The sequence below is a fragment of the Geotrypetes seraphini genome, chromosome 6 (assembly GCF_902459505.1).
Source record: "Geotrypetes seraphini chromosome 6, aGeoSer1.1, whole genome shotgun sequence".
Classification (NCBI taxonomy): domain Eukaryota; kingdom Metazoa; phylum Chordata; class Amphibia; order Gymnophiona; family Dermophiidae; genus Geotrypetes; species Geotrypetes seraphini.
Window position 1 is genome coordinate 150360996 of NC_047089.1, and position 19029 is coordinate 150380024.

Here is a 19029-nt window from a genome sequence, read left to right on the forward strand (position 1 = left end):
TGTGCGGATGGGATCAGATGGTTTGCGGGGACCGAGCTTGTGGAGACGGGGCGGAAATGTGTTTTTTTAATTTCAGTCTTAGTAGTTTGCCGGTCCACAAAATAATTCTTTTAGTTCTGCCGGTCCACAGGTATAAAAAGGTTGAAAAACACTTTTATAGATGATAGAGGTCTATCCACTCAGGTCATCTTAGAAAATGATAAGAATAGCAGATTATTATCATTTAAGAAGTATATTGAAGGAAAAGGTAGAGTTTATGTGTCAGCAATTAACATTAAAGAACAAATAAGATAGGATCCAGATTATAGCACTTGCATTACATTGCATGTGAAATTTGTATTCCTCTTATTACAAAAACAATGTTCACAGCGAATTACAATAAGACTGTGAATTATTGGGAATGTACCCAGTTAAACAAACATAATTCTTACATGAATTACCAGTATCTGTTTACATATAGAAAATCCCATGGCAGGATTAATTCATCGAGGGTTCCTAGGCACACAAGTCCACTGGGCCCCCAGCCCCATCCCTATTTATTTACTTCTTTATTTCCACTTTATTTCTTTTATTTTAAAATTCAAAACAAACAACTAAGATTACCATACCAGTGCCAGTGTACAGCTTTTCTTCAATGCAACCTCCAAACATCTCTGAACAAATCCCCCCTTCCTTCCTAGAGGAAGAGATCTTCAGCTGGCAGGGCTTTGGGAAGCCCACCAATTTATATTTTGCTTATGGGTAGGAGGCATGGGGCATGGCGGGAAGAAAATTTAGTGCCTGTCATTTTATTGGACTAATTCATTTCTCAATTATTTTTCATAGGTTAAAACCTCTTCCAGTCAGTAAACTATACTGCTGTTATAGTATCCTTGTCCTGACCTAAGGAAAGAGCCGTGGGGCTCTAACACTGCATGCACCGGCTTCCCTTCTCCTCTGAAACAGGAAGTTATGGCATGAGGGGGATGGAGGACAAGAAAAGCCTGTGCGCACAGTGTCAGAGCCCCTTGGCCTGGGTTCATTTTGCTCTAACATTGCGTGCGTCAGCTTCCCTTCTCCTCCCTCCCCCTCATGACATAGCTTCCTGTTTCAGAGTGAAAGGAAGCTGGCGCATGTAGTGTTAGAGCCCCACGGCCTGAGTTCAGTTCGCTTATGGGCAAGAGGGCAAGGGAGCGTAAGGGAGAGAAACTGACCTCACCTCACCAGGCAGTCGGGGGCCCTGTGCCATGTTTGCTTCCCCCTAATGCCAGCCCTAGGGCCCCCTGATATTTTCAGGCCCAAGGCACGTGCCTATGGGGCCTACCCTTTAATATGGCCCTATAAAATCCTAACATATCCCCCTTTTACTAAGCTGTAGTAGAAGTTTCTACAATGGCCTAGAGCACTAAGTGCTCCGACGCTGCTCCAGCGCTCAGGAATTCTATGAGTGTTGGAACAGCATCAGAGCATTTAGTGCTCCGGGCCACAATAGAAACCACTACCGCAGCTAAGTAAAAGGGGGGGGGGGGTGTTAGTTTGCTAATACAAATTTAGGAAATTCATCATAGTTTTACACCCCTACAAAATTTTCTCCAGCATTTCAGCATAGATGTATATTTTAGAAATATCACCCATGATATATTATGAAAAGAATTCTTGAAGAACAAAATTATACTATGATCATGTTGATGAATGAATAAGATCAATTCACTATAATGAGATCAAGAACATCTACACATTGAATTTCTTTACAGGATTTAATATTGACCTTTTAACATTGTTTCTATCTGTTTTTTTTTCCATTTTGACTAATTTAAACTTTTTTTTTTTGTAATTGCTTCTCAACCTTCTCTTGGTTTTCAGGATTAGCACAATGAATCTTCACTATATGTAAATTTATCTCATATATATTCATTGCTGTAACCCTGGAAACTCAACTAGTTGGGTCTTCCACACAGATAGGGATGAGAAGCACTGTCTTAAGTGTTCATATCTGTTTTTACATTATAATGATGCTATCTTCTCCCTCTCTCTAGATTTTGTTTCACCTTGTAGCTCCCATAGTTTGCATTCAAGATTCCATTTCAGTATTCCTAGGGAGGGATGGTCAATAGTTCTTTATTTTTACCTGCTTTGTCATTGTGTTCTATTGGCTCGGTGTCTTCCCTAGAATTAATGATCTCTAACTTAAGAGTAAAAAGGGTTTCTGCAGTTTTTTGCTATTAGATTGCATTGAACCCATTTTAATCCATGAAGGAAAAGGCGGCATTCAGCATAGGCTATCATAAGGACAGCTTTCAAAGCCATTTATGTTTATAAATAACAATTTATGATATTAATTACCTTCCCTCATTGCAGCAAAAAAAAAAAAGATACAAAGTGCTGTACCAAATCAGAAGGCAAAGAGGCTAAAACCACACTTATGCTGGAATAGTTCCTAAAAACATAAGAATAGCCATACTGGGTCCAACAAATGGTCCATCTATCCCAGCATCCTACATTAAACAATGGCCAATCCAAATCCATTCTACCAATCCCAGGGCAAGCAGTGGCTTTCCCCATGTCTATCTCAATAGCAGGCTATGGACTTTTCCTCCAGGAACTTGTCCAAACCTTTTTTAAACCCAGCTACACTAACCAGTGTTGACACATCCTCTGGTAATGAGTTCCAGAGCTTATTTATTGAGTGAAAAAAATATTTCTTCCTATTTGTTTTAAAACTATTTTCATGTAACTTCATTGAGTGTAAATATCGATTCGCTTTTATCTGTTCTACATAACTCAGGATTTTGTAGAGCTCAGTCACATCTCCTTTCAGCCATCTCTTCTTTAAACCATTTCTAAATCTGCTCAAGGTAGTGTGCAGCATTTAGTGATTCAGAGACATTATAATATTCTGGGTCTTATTCCCTTTCTAAATAATTCCTAGCATCCCATTTGCTCTTATGGCTGCTGTTAAACCCTGGGCAAGAGATTTAAGCGTATTATCTACAAAGGCACATAGATCTTTTTCTTGGGTGCTGACTCCTAATATAGACCCTAGCATTAGGTAACTATGATTTGGGATTTTTCTTCCCAAAGTGCATCATTTTGTATTTGTTCACATTAATTGTCATCTGCCATTTGGATGCCCAGTCTTCCAATTTCCTATTAAAAGGTTTACCCCTTCTTTTACAAAGCTGAGCTAGTGGTCACCGCGCCACAAAGGCAGCAAAGCCCATTAATTCCCAGTAGGCTTTAGTGCGATTTCCGTGGGCCACCACAGTAATCGGCTTTGTAAAAGAGAGCTTTACCCCCCCCCCTTTTGCAAAGCCATACTAGTGTCTGCCATGCAGCAAAAGCCCTGAAGCCCTTTAAATCCTTATGGGCTTCGAGGCAGTTACCGCAGCATCAGTCGCTAACGTGACATTGGAAAAGGGGACGGGGGTTAATGAATAAACTGAGAAGCACAATACAGCAAAAACAAAACAAAAAAAAGCACAAAGAGCCTTAATGAGCAGGGACTTAACACGACCCAACACGAACCATGTTTAGGCATACAACGCTCAGGGGTCTGAATATATATATATATACATAAATCACATATAAATAATTTAATAAAAACATGAATACACTTCTCCCTCCGTATTCGCGGTTTCAGCATTTGCGGTTTTGATTATTCAAGGTTTTTAGCTTGCTGGCTCCTCCCCCCATATTACATCAGCTTGCATAGAGAAATCGCCAATTCCAAGCGTTTACAGAGAAAATCGCTGATTCCCAGCACTTTCTTCACCGCGTTTTGCCTCTCTTTCGGGAACAGGTCAGGTCTCCCACGTGTTATTCGCGGTTTCACTATATTCATGATGGTTTTTAATAGAAAACAGCGAATAACATATGAAAAAGTTATTCACACTTTTTCTGTATTTGCGGTTCTGTTAATCCCCTATCACAGGCGAATACGGAGGGAGACGTGTGCCAATAAAAATATTTAAAACAAATGACACTTACCCTCTCTTCTATTAAACTGCGCTAGCAATTTGTAGTGCAGAGAGCCGTGCTGAATGGCCCGCGCTGGTCCTGATGTTCATAGGAACTCTATGAGCGTCGGGAGCAGCACGGGCCATGTAGCGCGGCTCACCGTGCTAAAAAAATGCTAGCGCAGTTTCGCAGAAGAGGGGGTTAGAGAAGGCATGAGAAGTAAAAATTGATAAAATCATAACATTAATGAACATCATTATCAGAGGTGAACAAAATGAAGCCAAAATACTTAAATATAAGATGTGACACCCAAATGTCAGTAAGAAATAAAGTGAACGTGAGAGATGATCCAAATCAATTGTCTGAATCTTACCTGCCAATAAGAAAAATTTGATTACCAAACTTCAAGGATAAGAATCAGTCCTAAAGTTGCCAGATGAGTTATAGCAACAACCATAAGCAGGATAGATAGATAGATAGATAGATAGATAGATAGATAGATAGATAGATAGATAGATAGATAGAAAAATATTTCAAACTAAATATTACCTGCTAAAAAGATATATTCCACCTATTTGGCTCAAGCTAAAAATATGTGGTTACTAAAGGAAACAGCCTCTGCAGTCAGAAACAATCCTTAAGCTTCACAGTGAGTAAAATCACAGCTTGAAACAACATGTAAAACCCAGTTGAAAGGATCAGCGCAAACATTTTCACATTATAAGGTAGAGATTTAAGCACCTTGCAGAGTGGCAGGGGTTACACTACTTAAACCATGATAGTAATTAGGACACAAAGTGGTCTCCAAAATTCAACAAATGAGTAATCTTATAGGATAAATAAATCTAACCCAGGATCACAGGAAGCAATCTCAAAACCCTGTGTTACTTCAGCAGAAAACTGAAAGTAAAAAGCTGGGCATGGCCATATTTCAGATGTAGAAATATACTAAAAATCAAAACAACTCCAATATCAAATATAAATAAATATAATTACTCATCCATAAAAACAAGAATAGATAATAAATAATGGAATGCATAATATACGTGGTGGGGCATAATCAAAACATAAGTCTAAGTCCGATTGGGACGTAAAGTGCTAGGCACCCAAAGTCGGCAGTGGGAAAATGCGCATTCTCAAAAAAATACGTCAATTTTTTTCCCCAAAATTCATCTATCTGGAGATCCAAGCAATTGTTCATCCAGACCGCCAGTATATCTAGCGTTATATCACATTCTTGACCAAAATTTCGTACAAGTCCCAAACACCCAGAACAAGACCATTTGCATGTGGGAGGGGCCAGCATTCTAATGGACTGGCCACCCAGACATGGCAACAGAGCAGTGGGGCACCTTACAGGGCACTGCTGTGAATTTCACAAAAAGGGTGCCACATAAACATCTCATCAGAACTTTCTTATAGGTTATGCTGAGCCCCCGAAGAACACCCCCCAAACCCACTATACCAACTTGTCTACAACAACAATAGCCCTTACGGCTGTAGGCGGCACTTATATGGCAGTACAGTAGGGTTTGGGGGTTTTTTTTGGTGGGCTCACATGTTCCACCATATATATAATGGCTTATGGGCCTGGGTCCTTCTCTCTATGGTTCACTAACCCGCCCCCACTTGTGTGCAGCTCTACTAGGCTTTCCTATATTAGGTGATGATGTTCTGTAGACAGAACATGTTTATTCTGATCTTTTCCGGGGGGGGGGGTGAGGGGGCGTCAGTGAACACTGGGAGAGTGTGTATGGGTCTTTACTTTATCTCTGCAGTGGTTATCTAGTCAATATGGATACCTTTTGGGCACTTATACCTGTTTTTACATTGTCTAAGTCACAACGTTTAAGTTCCATTCAGGAAGTCTTGTAAAACCTTCAATTATCCCTGCAGGATGACTAAGTCTAGGTTGGCCCATATCCCGCCCTAACCACTCCTCCAGATACGCCCCTTTTTAAGCTCTGGGCACACAGTAGCATTCAAAGGCCTAAAAAGTCCCTGGATACGTAAAAAAAAAAAATAGGTTTGATTAACGGCACTTGGATGACCTATCTTTTAGGTCATCAAGTGCTGACTTGGGCAGGTTTTTAGACATGTTTAAGTTTCAATTATGAGCCCCACAGTGTCTGGAAAAAACAGGACCCCTTGCATTGTTTCAAAATACTTTTCAGTTGTTGAAACATTTATTAAGCTGCGTTAAGCACTAATGCGCTTTCCGCAAATTAAAATGCACTGCTGCTGAGTGCACTCAGGTGTCCCATGGTAGTTTTTGCATGTGCCATTTCCCAGTAGCACTTAAAGTGGCATGGGATAGCACAGTATCAAAAAGGACACACCCTCAATGGGCTCAAGATTTCGTATCTGATCTTCTCTAAAAGGGAGAAAAGACCTCAGTGTCCAATAGGGGCTCTCAAAATAGCACCCACATAGACAAGCTGGTTTCAAATAGAACTTGAAACCAGCAGACACATCCTTGGTCAAAAAACTCCCAAAAAGAAGGAAGACGCAATTTCAAAATCACTTTCCAAAAAAATCACAGTCAATTTCATATCAGTCTTATCAATCTTGACAATGAAAATACTTATCTGAAAAATGCTGTCTTCTCAATATCTTCTCAATGGATTTACACGAAATCATGAGACTTGAAAGCAGGAAAAAACCGGCTCCATAGGGGATCAGCTTAGAGCATAGCAGCTACTTCCATACAACCGCTAGCCCGCCTCCACTTAATCCAACAGGGCTCCCTGTTTCGCTATCACGCTTCTTCAGATGTGTCTGCTGGTTTCAAGTTCTATTTGAAACCAGCTTGTCTATGTGGGTGCTATTTTGAGAGCCCCTATTGGACACTGAGGTCTTTTCTCCCTTTTAGAGAAGATCAGATACGAAATCTTAAGCACATTGAGGGTGTGTCCTTTTTGATATTGATTTATTTGACATCCTTTCTTGTTTACATCTAGTTATGGAATAGCACAGGCCATTTTTTAGTACTGCTTGATAAAAGGGTTCCTTAGTATGACCTTTGGAATACATTTGTATAATGTGTGTGTGTGTGTGTGGGGGGGTTTCATACCCACCTTTTTACAAAGGCACAGTAGCAGCTGCCATGTGGCAAATACTAAGATGCCCACTGAATCCTTATCGGCGTCAAAACAATTACCACAGCCTGTCGTGATAATGGTCTTTGTAAAAGGGGGGCCCTAGTTAATTCATAATTTGTGTTCAAAGTGTCCTCCTTCAAACATAATACACTGACATCTTCAACACCACTGAGCTGTTGACTCAATGAATTCTGGGGTTTCATAAATGAAAAGCACAGCTGTTTTGAAAGCTCAATGTACTGGAGCTCCCCACCAGGTTACTCCAGAGAACTGCTTGCAGCTCTATTAGGACTGGCCATAGTATCTGCAGCTCTCATACAGACAAATAAGTACTGTTTCATGCAGGCATTTGGGTGGTGGGAGTGGGTCAGTGACTACTGGGGAAGTGTTTGGGTGCCTTATTTTCATCCCTCCAGTGGTCATCTGGACCTTTGTGGTCTTATTCATAAAATAAAATAAGTCTAGCCCAAAACGTCCAAGTTGTGCCTTGGATGTTTTATAAAATGTTTATCGCTGTAAAATGTCCAAGTGCTAAGCACAGAGTCATCCCACCCAAACATGCATCTAAAATGCCCCCTTAATATTTAGACATACTGGAGATAAAACAACCAGAAAGACATCTAGAAAGTGGGTTTCAAAAATGCCCACTTGGTCATTTTGACTAGTAAGTGCCATTTATGCCATCTTTTGGACATCTAACTTTTTTTGAAAATGAGCACATTTACTATATGTAATTGTAAGTTTTTTTCTACTCCTGAAGAAGGCTTATGTGCCAAAACATGGCTGTGTCGAATTCTGCTGGGGCATCTTCCATGTTTTACTGTGAATAAAGATTGAGCCAAGAATCCTGATCTTTTCTGCATCCTACTTCTTTGCGTCTTCTGCTTTGAGTGTCCAAGGGAAACTGTTCTCTCCTTCTCCAGTGGTACAACAGCAACATAATTGGTTACGTGGCAGCACACAGTAAACTTTGCGACCTCAAAACATGATCAGATATCCCAATACTATAATAGTTTTCCTTGTCAAGTTTTCAAGTTTATTAAAATTTTGATCTAAACGCAATATCAAATATTTTCAATGTGTATAACAATAAAAAAAAAAAATTGGGGGGGGGCCAAAATAAAACAATTTATACAGGTAAACATACAATCTATGTACACAATTAATTAGTGATACATAGGGAAAGAGGAGTGAACTACAATTGTTAAAGAAAGTAGAAGAACATTTAAGGAAAAACAACATCAGGAGGGTAATTGAAAATGTTTTACAAATAAAGCTAGGTCTAAAAGTGAAAGGGAGAAGTGGTGACCTATATATAGATCTGGATATCCTGTTTATGACTCGAATGCATCTTTGTACAGGTGGCTTTTTAATGTACTTTTTAATTTTTCTAAAGAAGTTTCACCACGCAGATAAACTGGGGTGTTATGATTGAAAAAATTGTAGCTCTTCTGGTGCCTATTATTTTCAGAGACGGAATGGTCAACAAATACTGATCTGTTGATCTTAGAGATCTGGCTGGGGAATATGGTATCAAATAACGATGTAAAAATATTGGTGTGTTGGTTTGTTGAATTTTGAAGGTTAATAATGCAATTTTATAGATTATTCTATGTGAAATTGGTAGCCAGTGTGCTTTTTGTAACAGAGGAGTGACATGATCGTATTTTTTGGAGTTAGTAATAATTTTTATTGCAGTATTTTGTATAATTTGTAACCTTCTTATTTCTTTCTGTGTTATGCCATGGCATAATGTATTGCAGTAATCCAGCCTGGAAATAACCAAGGAATGAATTAGAACATTAAGAACTTTTGGTTCTAAGACTTTGGCTAAGGATCTAATGAGACGTAGTTTATAAAAACAGTTTTTAACTACGGAGCTAATCTGATCATGGAAGGATAATTTATGGTCCAATAATACTCCCAATATTTTTGTCGTTACTTTTTGTAGTGGAAAATTGTCTAAGAGGATTTGTGATAAAAATGTAAGATACTTTTTCCATGGGAAAAACATTATTGAAGATTTAGATGTCAGTTTTGCATAGGGGTTACAACAAAAACAGTGAGGGATTAAGGGGATAAACTGAGGGAATACTGCTCAATAGCAACTTTAGCAATTCCTAAACATGCTTGCTAGTAGGAGTTACTCCTGACTAGAGAATGACACGGTGAAAAAATTGGTCCCCGTCACCGCCCCGTCCCCGTCTCACCATCCCCGTCACCGCCCCGTCCCCGTCTCACCATCCCCGTCACCGCCCCGTCCCCGTCTCACCATCCTCTTCACCGCCCCGTCACCGCCACTGCCACCCCATTCACCGCCCCGTCACCGCCACTGCAATCCCATTCACTTTTCTTTATTTACGTATAAAGGAAACATTCTTTAAAACTTTAAAACTTTAAAACTTAGTTAAATATTAGTTAATAACTATACAAAAACAAAACACGCAGAGAAAAAATTAATTAATATAAATTCTCAAAACTGACACATTTTGATCACTAAATTTAAAATAGTTATTTTTCATACAGTTTTTCAATCACTAATCTTCCACCACCCCTGGGGCTAGCAATGCAAAAACAAACACGACATGTACTTTAAATGCTTACAATGTTAGCCTATATGGTAAGTAGACGCGGCCGCTGTACCTAATCGCGGCAAAGATCTCCCTGCCGTGATTAGCATAGTGACCGCGGCTACGGCTGCAAGTCTCCCCTCCCCCCAGCGATCACGGCAGGAGGGCACCCAACCCCTCCTGTAGACCCCCCCAACGGCCCTCCCGACAATCGGAGCAGAACGGTACCCAACCCCTCCTGCCGGTCCTCCCAATGGCCTCCCCTAAGATCGCCGGCAGGAGGGTACCCAACCCCTCCTGCTGGACCCCCCCCCCCAATGAACCCTCCCACCCCGGAACCCCCTTAGTCTTACTTTCCAAGTTGGACCGGACGGCTCCTCACACGTATGGCCAGCAGGCTTGCCTCCGTCCAAATGAGGCGGGCCCGCCCCTACCCTGCCCAACCCACAGGATCCTAGGGCCTGATTGGTCTAGGCACCTAAAGCCACTCCCGCTATAGGAGGGGCCTTAGGTGCTTGGGCCAATCAGGCCCTAGGATCCTGTGGGTTAGGCAGGGGAGGGGAGGGGCAGGCCCGCCTCATTTGGACGGAGGCAGGCCTGCTGGCCAGACGAGCGAGGAGCTGTACGGTCCAACTTGGAAAGTAAGACTAAGGGTGGTGTTTCGGGATGGCGGGGTTTGTTGGGGGAGGGACCGGCAGGAGGGGTTGGGCACCCTCCTATTGGCGATATAGGGGGCCGTTGGGGGTGCCGGCAGGAGGGGTTGGGCACCCTCCTACCAGTGAGGGCGATCGTCGGGGGGGGGGGCGGGTTCTATTGGCAGGAAGGGTTGATCTGACAAATGAGGAGCACGGTGAAAACACAGGTAAATTGCGGTTCCTAGAGGGGGGGACATTGGCCTGCGGGGACAAATCTATTCACCGTTTTTGCGGTCGGTGAAAGGATTTGTCCTCGCGTCTGCGGCGATTTGCTAATGAGGTCACCATAACCCGCAGCCAAACCGCAGCCACGCAGCGGTTCGCTGCGGGGATCGCTCCCCGTGTCATTCTCTACTCCTGACATTGATCTTCTAAAAAATAGATGTTTAGGGGGAAATTATCAATGTGGGCTACTGTTAAGTTGGGTTAATTTACCATTTTTGTATTGTTTTTTTAATTTACTGTTTTTACTAAGACCCCCTTTTATCCATTTGCATTAAGGTATTTTTATCGCGGATCGCTGCAGTTAAAACTCTATCGCTCATAGGAATTCTTGGATCATCAGAGCTTTTACCATAGTGGCCTGCAATAATAAACCCTAACGCAGCTTTATAAGAGTGGGCTTAAGTAAAATAATGATCTCAAGAACAACAGGATGGGAATTTTAAAATTACTGTTGATTATTTGCAGTTATGATTTTGAAGCCCAGAGATGCAAACTGAAGTATTACATATGGGTTCAATTGAACTTACTGCTGATGACTCTTTGTTGCTTCAATTAACATATTTCTGCTAACAAATTTTAACCACTGCAATAGTATAAATTTCTATGGATGTTTTTTTCTGTATAAATATGCAGATTCTCAGCACATTTATACTAAACATGCTGGCATTTTTAAAATGCATACCTTATTCTCTTAAAATTATTCCTGCTATTTCTGTACTCAGCATTGAATGCGTGGAGGAGAACTCAATATATATCATTTAGGAGAACAAATGGACAAGTAAGACCTCCTATGTAAAAGTAGGCCACTGATGTATAATAGGCTTGGAAAGTACTGAGACATATAAATATATATCATACTATTGACAATGTACATAAATGAGATATTTATGTTGAAAGTTCATAAAGGTGCTTATTTTATCCCGATTTTTAAGGTAATCTAGCTATATAAGATAGGCACCCAGTGGTAAGAAACAAAGCACAGAGCTGAAGTCTGATTGGTAAAATGAGACTAGAAGGACTTAAAGTCTAGCTGTGAAAGAGGAAGGGTGAAAGATAAACTCAAGTCAGACTGCAAAGGTAGAAGGGAGACTTGGAAGACAGAACGAGAGGGCGAGGATAATCTCTAGATATATGAAAAGGTAAAGATGGGAGATAATTTAGACTGGGTTGAAAGGGCCCAAAGCAGAAATGTTAAGGATGCCAAAGAAAAATGGAATGGGCCACTGATTCTTTAGCACCCTACTCTACATAGGGAATTTCTAGGAAGTAAGCCGTGATGGGGATAACTTTAAAACATTTTTTTTCTGAATGTCCAGATTCAGATGTGTCCTTAAGTTGAGCCAGTTCCTAATGACCACATAGTGAGTGTAGTCAATTTTTGGTGCTCACAGATGAGCTAGAAAAAAAAAGACAAAAGTATGGAAGTTATTTTAGCTAGTTCAACTACAGTCAACTTCTCCTGAGGATTTCCTCTTTATGAGAGAAATTAAATTGTTAAAAAATAAATCATTAAGGCTCCCTTTTATCAAGCCGCATTAGGGTTTTTTTAAAAAAAATTATTGCTGGCTAACTCTCAATGGCAACACCATAAAATCATCCATAGAGGGAGTGAGAAACTTAGGAGTATGGCTGAACTCAAACTAGACATGACAATACAAATCTAATGCATCGTGAAAAGCACCTATGGCAAACTCTACTGGGTTAGAGGACTAAAACATGTCCAACATAATAATATCCTTGGTACTTTCAATCTGACTACTGCAATGCAATCCTGCTGAGTGTTCCAAAGTACATGATTAGGCAGATCCAAATAGTACAAAATTCAGCAGCAAGATTTCTACTGGGTAAATTGAACCAGACTAGTGCCACCCTTCTACTGAAAGAGTTACACTGGCTCCTGATTGAAAGCAGGGTTAAATTCAAAATCATGTTGCTGACACACAAAATAATTCATCTTTCAGAAATACAATACCTAGCAACCAGACTGCACAACCATACACCAACACGCACCCTGTGATTGAGCCAGGAATACCTATTGAAAATACCCTCCTTCAGCGGCATCAAATACAAAAGTGTCAGGCTTCAATGTGGTGGAACTCCCTTCTGAAGGAATTAAAACTAAAAAAGGACTGCAGAAAGTTGAAGAAAGGAATAAAGACCAAGTTTTTCATAGACCACTTTAACTAATAAACATTCAGGGGGAGTAGCAATGAGAAGGAAATAATGCCCAAACATGACAGGATGAACACAGGAAAATTTACAAATGCAAAGTATATGAGAAATAAAACATAGATAATAGAAGCATAATTTATACCGCATTTTTTGCACTATAAGACGCACCTGACCATAAGACGCACCTAGGTTTAGAGAAGGAAAACAAGAAAAAAAATATTCTGAACCAAATGGTGTACTAATATATTTAATAAAATATAGTAGAATAATATTTCAACCATGTAAAGTCAATAGCGGTCTTAAGAACCATCATCACTATCATTAACAAATGAGGAAAAACTTTAAGGTTCAAGCACTCTTCTAGTTTTCTAGGCTCTGCACTCAGCCCCCCTCCCTGCCAGTCTCTGAACACAGTCCCCCTCACTCCCTACCAGGCTCTGCACCCAACCCTACACTCCTTGCCAGGCTCTGCACCCGGTCCCACCTCCCTGCCCTGTACCCCGCCCCCCCTCTGGTGGTCTAGTGGTAGGCCGGGACAGGAAGGATCCATCCTAGTCAACTAACAATTTTTTACCCCCACCTCAGTACCTTTTTAAATCCTGGTGGTCCAGCGGTGTATCGGCAGGAGCGCATTTTCCATGCTTCTGCCCCACGCTGATCCCCTCCCTCACTGGACGGCTGCTTCAGATCTTGCAGCCAGCAGCGCACAAGGTAGGAGTGAACTTTTCATGCTACAGCCTGGGCCCACGCTGCTGCCTGAATGGCTGCTGTCAGTTCTTGCGGGACTCGACTATCACATGAACCACAGGTACAGTATATCAAAAAGAAAATGCAAACCTATTTAACATCACAGACCACTTCTATTTAAAGTAAAAAAAACAACAATTTATTTAAAAAAATTAAATTAAAACAATGAAGGTTTTTTTTAGACCAATGAAAGATACTTCAATCCTGTTATAACCAATAGACATGGATGTGGATTTCTGAGATCTTTGTCCTTCATGTAAATGTACATTCTTATTTACATTCAAATCCACATTTACAATGTGTGATGTTAAATAGGTTTACATTTTCTTTTCGATATAACTGTGGTTCATGCAATACTGCTTGATATGTGGCAGGTACCCATTTTGTAGATGCCTGCCACAGAAGGCACCACTTACATAATCCTGGCCTTTACAGTATGCAGGTACTTTCTCTAGGTTAAGCGACTTGCCCAGGGTCATAAAGAACAATCAGACCATCACAAGGTTAAAATGTTGAGCTGTTATGCATCAAACTTAGCGCTGCACTGAAGAAACCTATATTCTTCCTTGTCTTTCCTTGTTGAATGATATAACATAGTTGATCCACTGACAAGGAAGTGGTACTTATCACTCTCTTGATAGGAATTAGTTTTAACTTATTTTAACTGACTAGATTTTTTTTAACTCTTTATATATAGTTATTTTTGCTGTGTCCCGTATATGTTGTGTTGAGGATGGGCTGGGATGGTTCCCGTATATGTTCAGTTGAGGATGGGCTGGGACTGTTTAGTTGGGCAGGAGTGAACTTTGACGGAGACTCCAGTAGATGGAACCTATGCACAGTATCGATCAGAGCTCTGGGTTTCTGACCCAGAAATATCTAATAAAAAGAACAATTTAAATTAAATCATTAAATTATAGAGAGTTTATGTTTGGGCAGGCAGGATGGACCATTTGGGTCTTTATCTGCTGTCATTTACTATGTTACTATTTTTGACCACAGGTGGAATAGTAAATGCAAATAAACCATAAACCATATATAATTGCAATATAGGAAAAGAAACGCTTATCTCATCAGAAAGGGACATGTATACATTGTACAAACGATGAAGAATACATGCTGAAGGAAAGAGCAAAGTCATTTGAACAGTACTTTTGAGCCACAAAAGAGAAGAAACAGTATACATGCATTTTTCACAGAGTATCATGAATAAGAAGAATTGAGACAACTATGTCACAGATCTGAAAACATGAAAAGCAAGCCACTGTTTTCGAAATAATACAGATTCAGCAGTGAAAGAAAGACATGTCTGTGGGATAAATGATTAACAGTTGAGAGAGCACCTGTTGTTTAAGTGGATCTGACCCTGGATAAATGCTTGGAGATTTGTAGAGCTGCAGCGCTTTCAAGAGAAGGACAAGGACCATTGAGGAAAATGTAGTAATGGCAATAGATGCAAGCACTCCAAAACAACAGACAGACATGAAGGAGCATAGAAACAGAGCTCTATAGATAATCTCATTATGTTCTGTGGAAAAAGAAAGATGATCGATAAAAAAGAAATTCAAAGTCTTTGAGACAAAGTTTAAAAATAAAGAAAAATGAATCTTTTTTTTTTCTGACAAATGATACATAAAATTCAAGCAAATTGGAGAGATAATAGCTCAGAAGAGAGAAGAAAATATATAGATATGCCCTAACATTAAATACAAATTTTTAAAGTAATAAGCTAAGATGGAAACCATGAACTGGTGTCATCTTCTGGCCATCCCTGAAGATGGAATTAAGGTTATCCTGTGAGAAAGATGGAGATGAAAATCTCTAAGTAATGAATAAGTGTGTCATCGTGAAAACATGACTAAATTTAAAAGCAAGCTATGTTTGCAACAACATATTATTTTCCATGTCAAATGAACTTGGTACACAAAACAGAATATTATGCATTGGAGAAACAGTTAAAGTCCCTAAGGAATGGAGATATTGTGAAAAGATATCACACTTCCTTGCTATTCAGACTGGATTGATGCATAAGAAGAATCTAGAATTATATATACAGTTTTGTGAATAATATCTTTAAATTTTTATGCAACTACTTTAAGCAAGACATGCCAATATTGACATAGAAGATAGTGTGGCAATAGTGCATTAATATCGAAATGTTTTGATTTTACTATGTTTTACAATATTTGTGAAAGCTCATTTTCTGAGACATAACATTCTAAGATGTCAATGTACTATCCAGCAGTATTTCTACAGGGTTAGTGACCATCATACAACAGTTTTCTAAGCTTGGTAGCAAACCTTTGGAAAATATTTTGCTCCAGGAATGGTTGAAAAAGTTACCTCAAGAGGTTTAGTTATTTTTTTCATATAAAAACTAGCATTGAGTATTTTCATAAGGGCTGATATTCAGACTGTGGAAGGCAGCACAGTTACCTCCCATGGTCAGCGGCAAACCCAGATATTCAATACTAGGGTCATATCTGGCCACTGGTATCAAATTTGCAGGTTCAGTGCAGCTGCGTCCGACATAGCCAGACAAGCTGATATTCATCAGCTGGCAGGCGATAACCTAGTGGCCAAAGTTAGAACTGCTTTATAGGGAGATCTATCTGGCCACTAGATTTGGCCGGTGGCCTGATAAATTTTGGCAGTAACCAAATTTATCTGGCCACTGGCCAATTTGCTGACTGGATATTCAGCAGGAGATAGCAGACTATATCCTGCTGAATATTGGTAGTTAGCTGGATTAGGACTATTTAGCTGGATGGGAGCCATTCCCAGCAGGCTAAATGCTGCTAAATTTCAGATGGATAAGTCTTTTTTCAACAAATTTATAATTAATGAGTAACACCTCTTATTTACAGGTTTGAATAATTTTTACTGCATTTTAGTTTACATGTATAATTTAATTTGAGATAGGTCTAAATTTTCTCACAAATAGGATGTTCACTTAAAACAACAACAAAAACACTCATTAGATTTATGCTCCAAACTTTGAGATTTTTGGTGTCAGTGAAAGCAGGATAATTAAAATTACCTACCTGGAAGGATGGTAGGGCTGTTCTGAGCCTGTTTTTTTTTAATGGGTCCGGTACTGGAGCGGGCAGAGTGGGCTCAGTGTTGGAGGCGGGGTCACTGGATTGTTCCAGCCTGGATACACTACTGTGTTGATGCTCCAGGCTGGAAGGAAAAGGCAGTGCTTAAAAAAAAAAAAATTCCTTCCCCCTTTCTTCTTCTCCTCTCCTCCCACCCTAGTGACCACAGCAACCTTTCTTTTATTCTCCTGGCAGCCACGGATTGCTGTTTGCTGGCCATTGAGGAGGTGCATAGAGGAGGGCCTGAGAATGCATTCATGCATGGCCATGCATGCGCAGGAGGAGCCACCCCAAGAACGGGGCCATGCCAGTGCACCGAAAATCAGGGTTGGGGCCAGGAAGAGCAGAAAGAGGCTGTGGGGAGGCCCTGGAAAGCTGCCAGAAGTGGCAAAGATGTAGCGGGGCCCAGGTCTGGTAGCAACCAGGTCCCAATGTGAAAAGGTAGGCCTCGGTTAGACCTGAGAGGCCTTGTAGTGGCTCGGGAACATGACGGGGTACAGGAGTGCCCAGATCAGCTGGGGGTGTCCTTTATTAGGGGAAAGGTGTTCCTGGAGGCCATGGAGGTGGCAGGGTTTTGTCAGGATCCTGGCAGAGGGTCCAAAGTAGTGCATGTGGCCTGGTGAGGCCTTTAATATTCCAACTTGTGCATGATTAGTGCACAAGCAGTGGCAGGCAGAGAGAGGTGTGTATTTTTCAGCCTCTGATTGGCTGAAGAATCCTAGTAATCAGGAGGGGGGGCAGCTCAATGGACTTAGCTGTGCTTGTGCCTGCTTCTGTTTCAGGCACAGAGGCTAAAGCAGGAGGACAGACACAGCTCTAATGGAGCTGTGCCTGAATTTTTACAGAAAGTCTGTTGGACAATAGTGACCAAGGGTAAACAAGTTTAGATGGGACAGACAGCTGGGTTGTGGGTAAGCTGCTAAATCATTGCATATGTGTATGTATGTGTATGTATGTGAATGTGGTATGCATGCAGGGCCCTGGTATGAAAGTATTCTATAGAATGATTTCTGTGTGGAGGTTCCAAAAACATTTTCTGGGAGTTGAGATCTTTCCTTAGAACTAGATGGTTGCTGAGGACTTGACTGGTGAATGAGTAAATATTTGAAGATTAATGAGCAGTAAATGGGAATTTTAAAGTTAATTTTAGCCAGTTGAGAGTTGGCTTCAGTAGAAGGTAGCTGCTGCTGGTAATATTACTATAGTGAATGTGATTTTCTGGTTTCTTAAGAAAAGGATTGTTTGGTTGAAAGTTTGAGCAAGAACTTAGTTTGAACTAATTGACAAAGATTGTAAGAGATTTTGGATTAAATTGCTGATGTTTGTTTTTGGCACCGTTTGGTTTTAAATGGCTAAAGGTACTCAGAGGCTGCTCTGAGGGAACTGACTTGAGTTAATTAATTTTAGAAGCCTGACCATTGTGAATTTTCATTGCTGAAAAGTGGTGACTCAAGGACAGTCCTTGTAAGGAATTAATTATATTGAACAGTTTGTTCCCTGATATTGTATAGGATAAAAGGGGAGGTTGTTTTTGAGTTGAGCTCTGATTAAGCTGAAGTTACAGGAGAAAACTGAAATTTGTGGAAACATTAGAGAAGGAATAAATAAATTTAAATCTCCTTTTACAGTTATTTCTGATATTATTTCTGTGAATTATCACATACACTTCTCCCTCCATATCCACGAGGGTTAGGGGTAGAGCCGGCCCGTGAATATTAAAAAAACGCAAATAATATTTAGGCCAGTTCTGCCCCTAAGCCCCGCTTCTCCCCCCCCCAGATATTTTAAGCCCTGTAAGCCCCCCCTTAAGCCGTACCTGGTGGTCTAGTGGGTTTTCGGGGCAGGAGCGATCTTCCCACACTCCTGCCCCATGCAGATCGCTCATAGGAAATGGCTGCCTTGAGCTCCCGCACCTTAGTAAAAGGAGCCCAAAGTGACATAGTATATGGAAATAAGTAATTGAAAAGGTGGGAAAAGTATTGAAAGAGGCTCACCCGAAAGGTCCCTGAGTACACTTCTTCCTCCGAATCCACGGGTTTAGTACCCGCAAATTCAGTTATTTGCGATTTTTTGTCCCAGACCTCCCCCTAGTTTTTAAAGACTGAATCACTGCGTACCGGACCCCCCCCCAAAAAAAACTTTACCTGGTGGTCTAGTGGTGACGCGGGGCAGGAGTGATCTTCCTACGCTCCTGCTCCATGCAGAGCCATCATCAAAAATGGCTGCCATGAGTTCCCAAGGTCTGATGAGACTACAACGGGAACTCACGGCAGTCATTTTTGAGGACGGCTCTGCATGGGGCAGGAGCGTAGGAAGATCACTCCTGCCCTGCGTCACCGCTAAACCTCCAGGTAAGATCTGGAGAGGTCCAGGATGCAGGAGAGAGGCAGGGGTGGGTCAGAGTTGGCCCTAAAAGTTATTCGCGATTTTCCATATTCACGGGCTGGCTCTGCCCCTAACCCTCACGGATTCGGAGGGAGAAGTG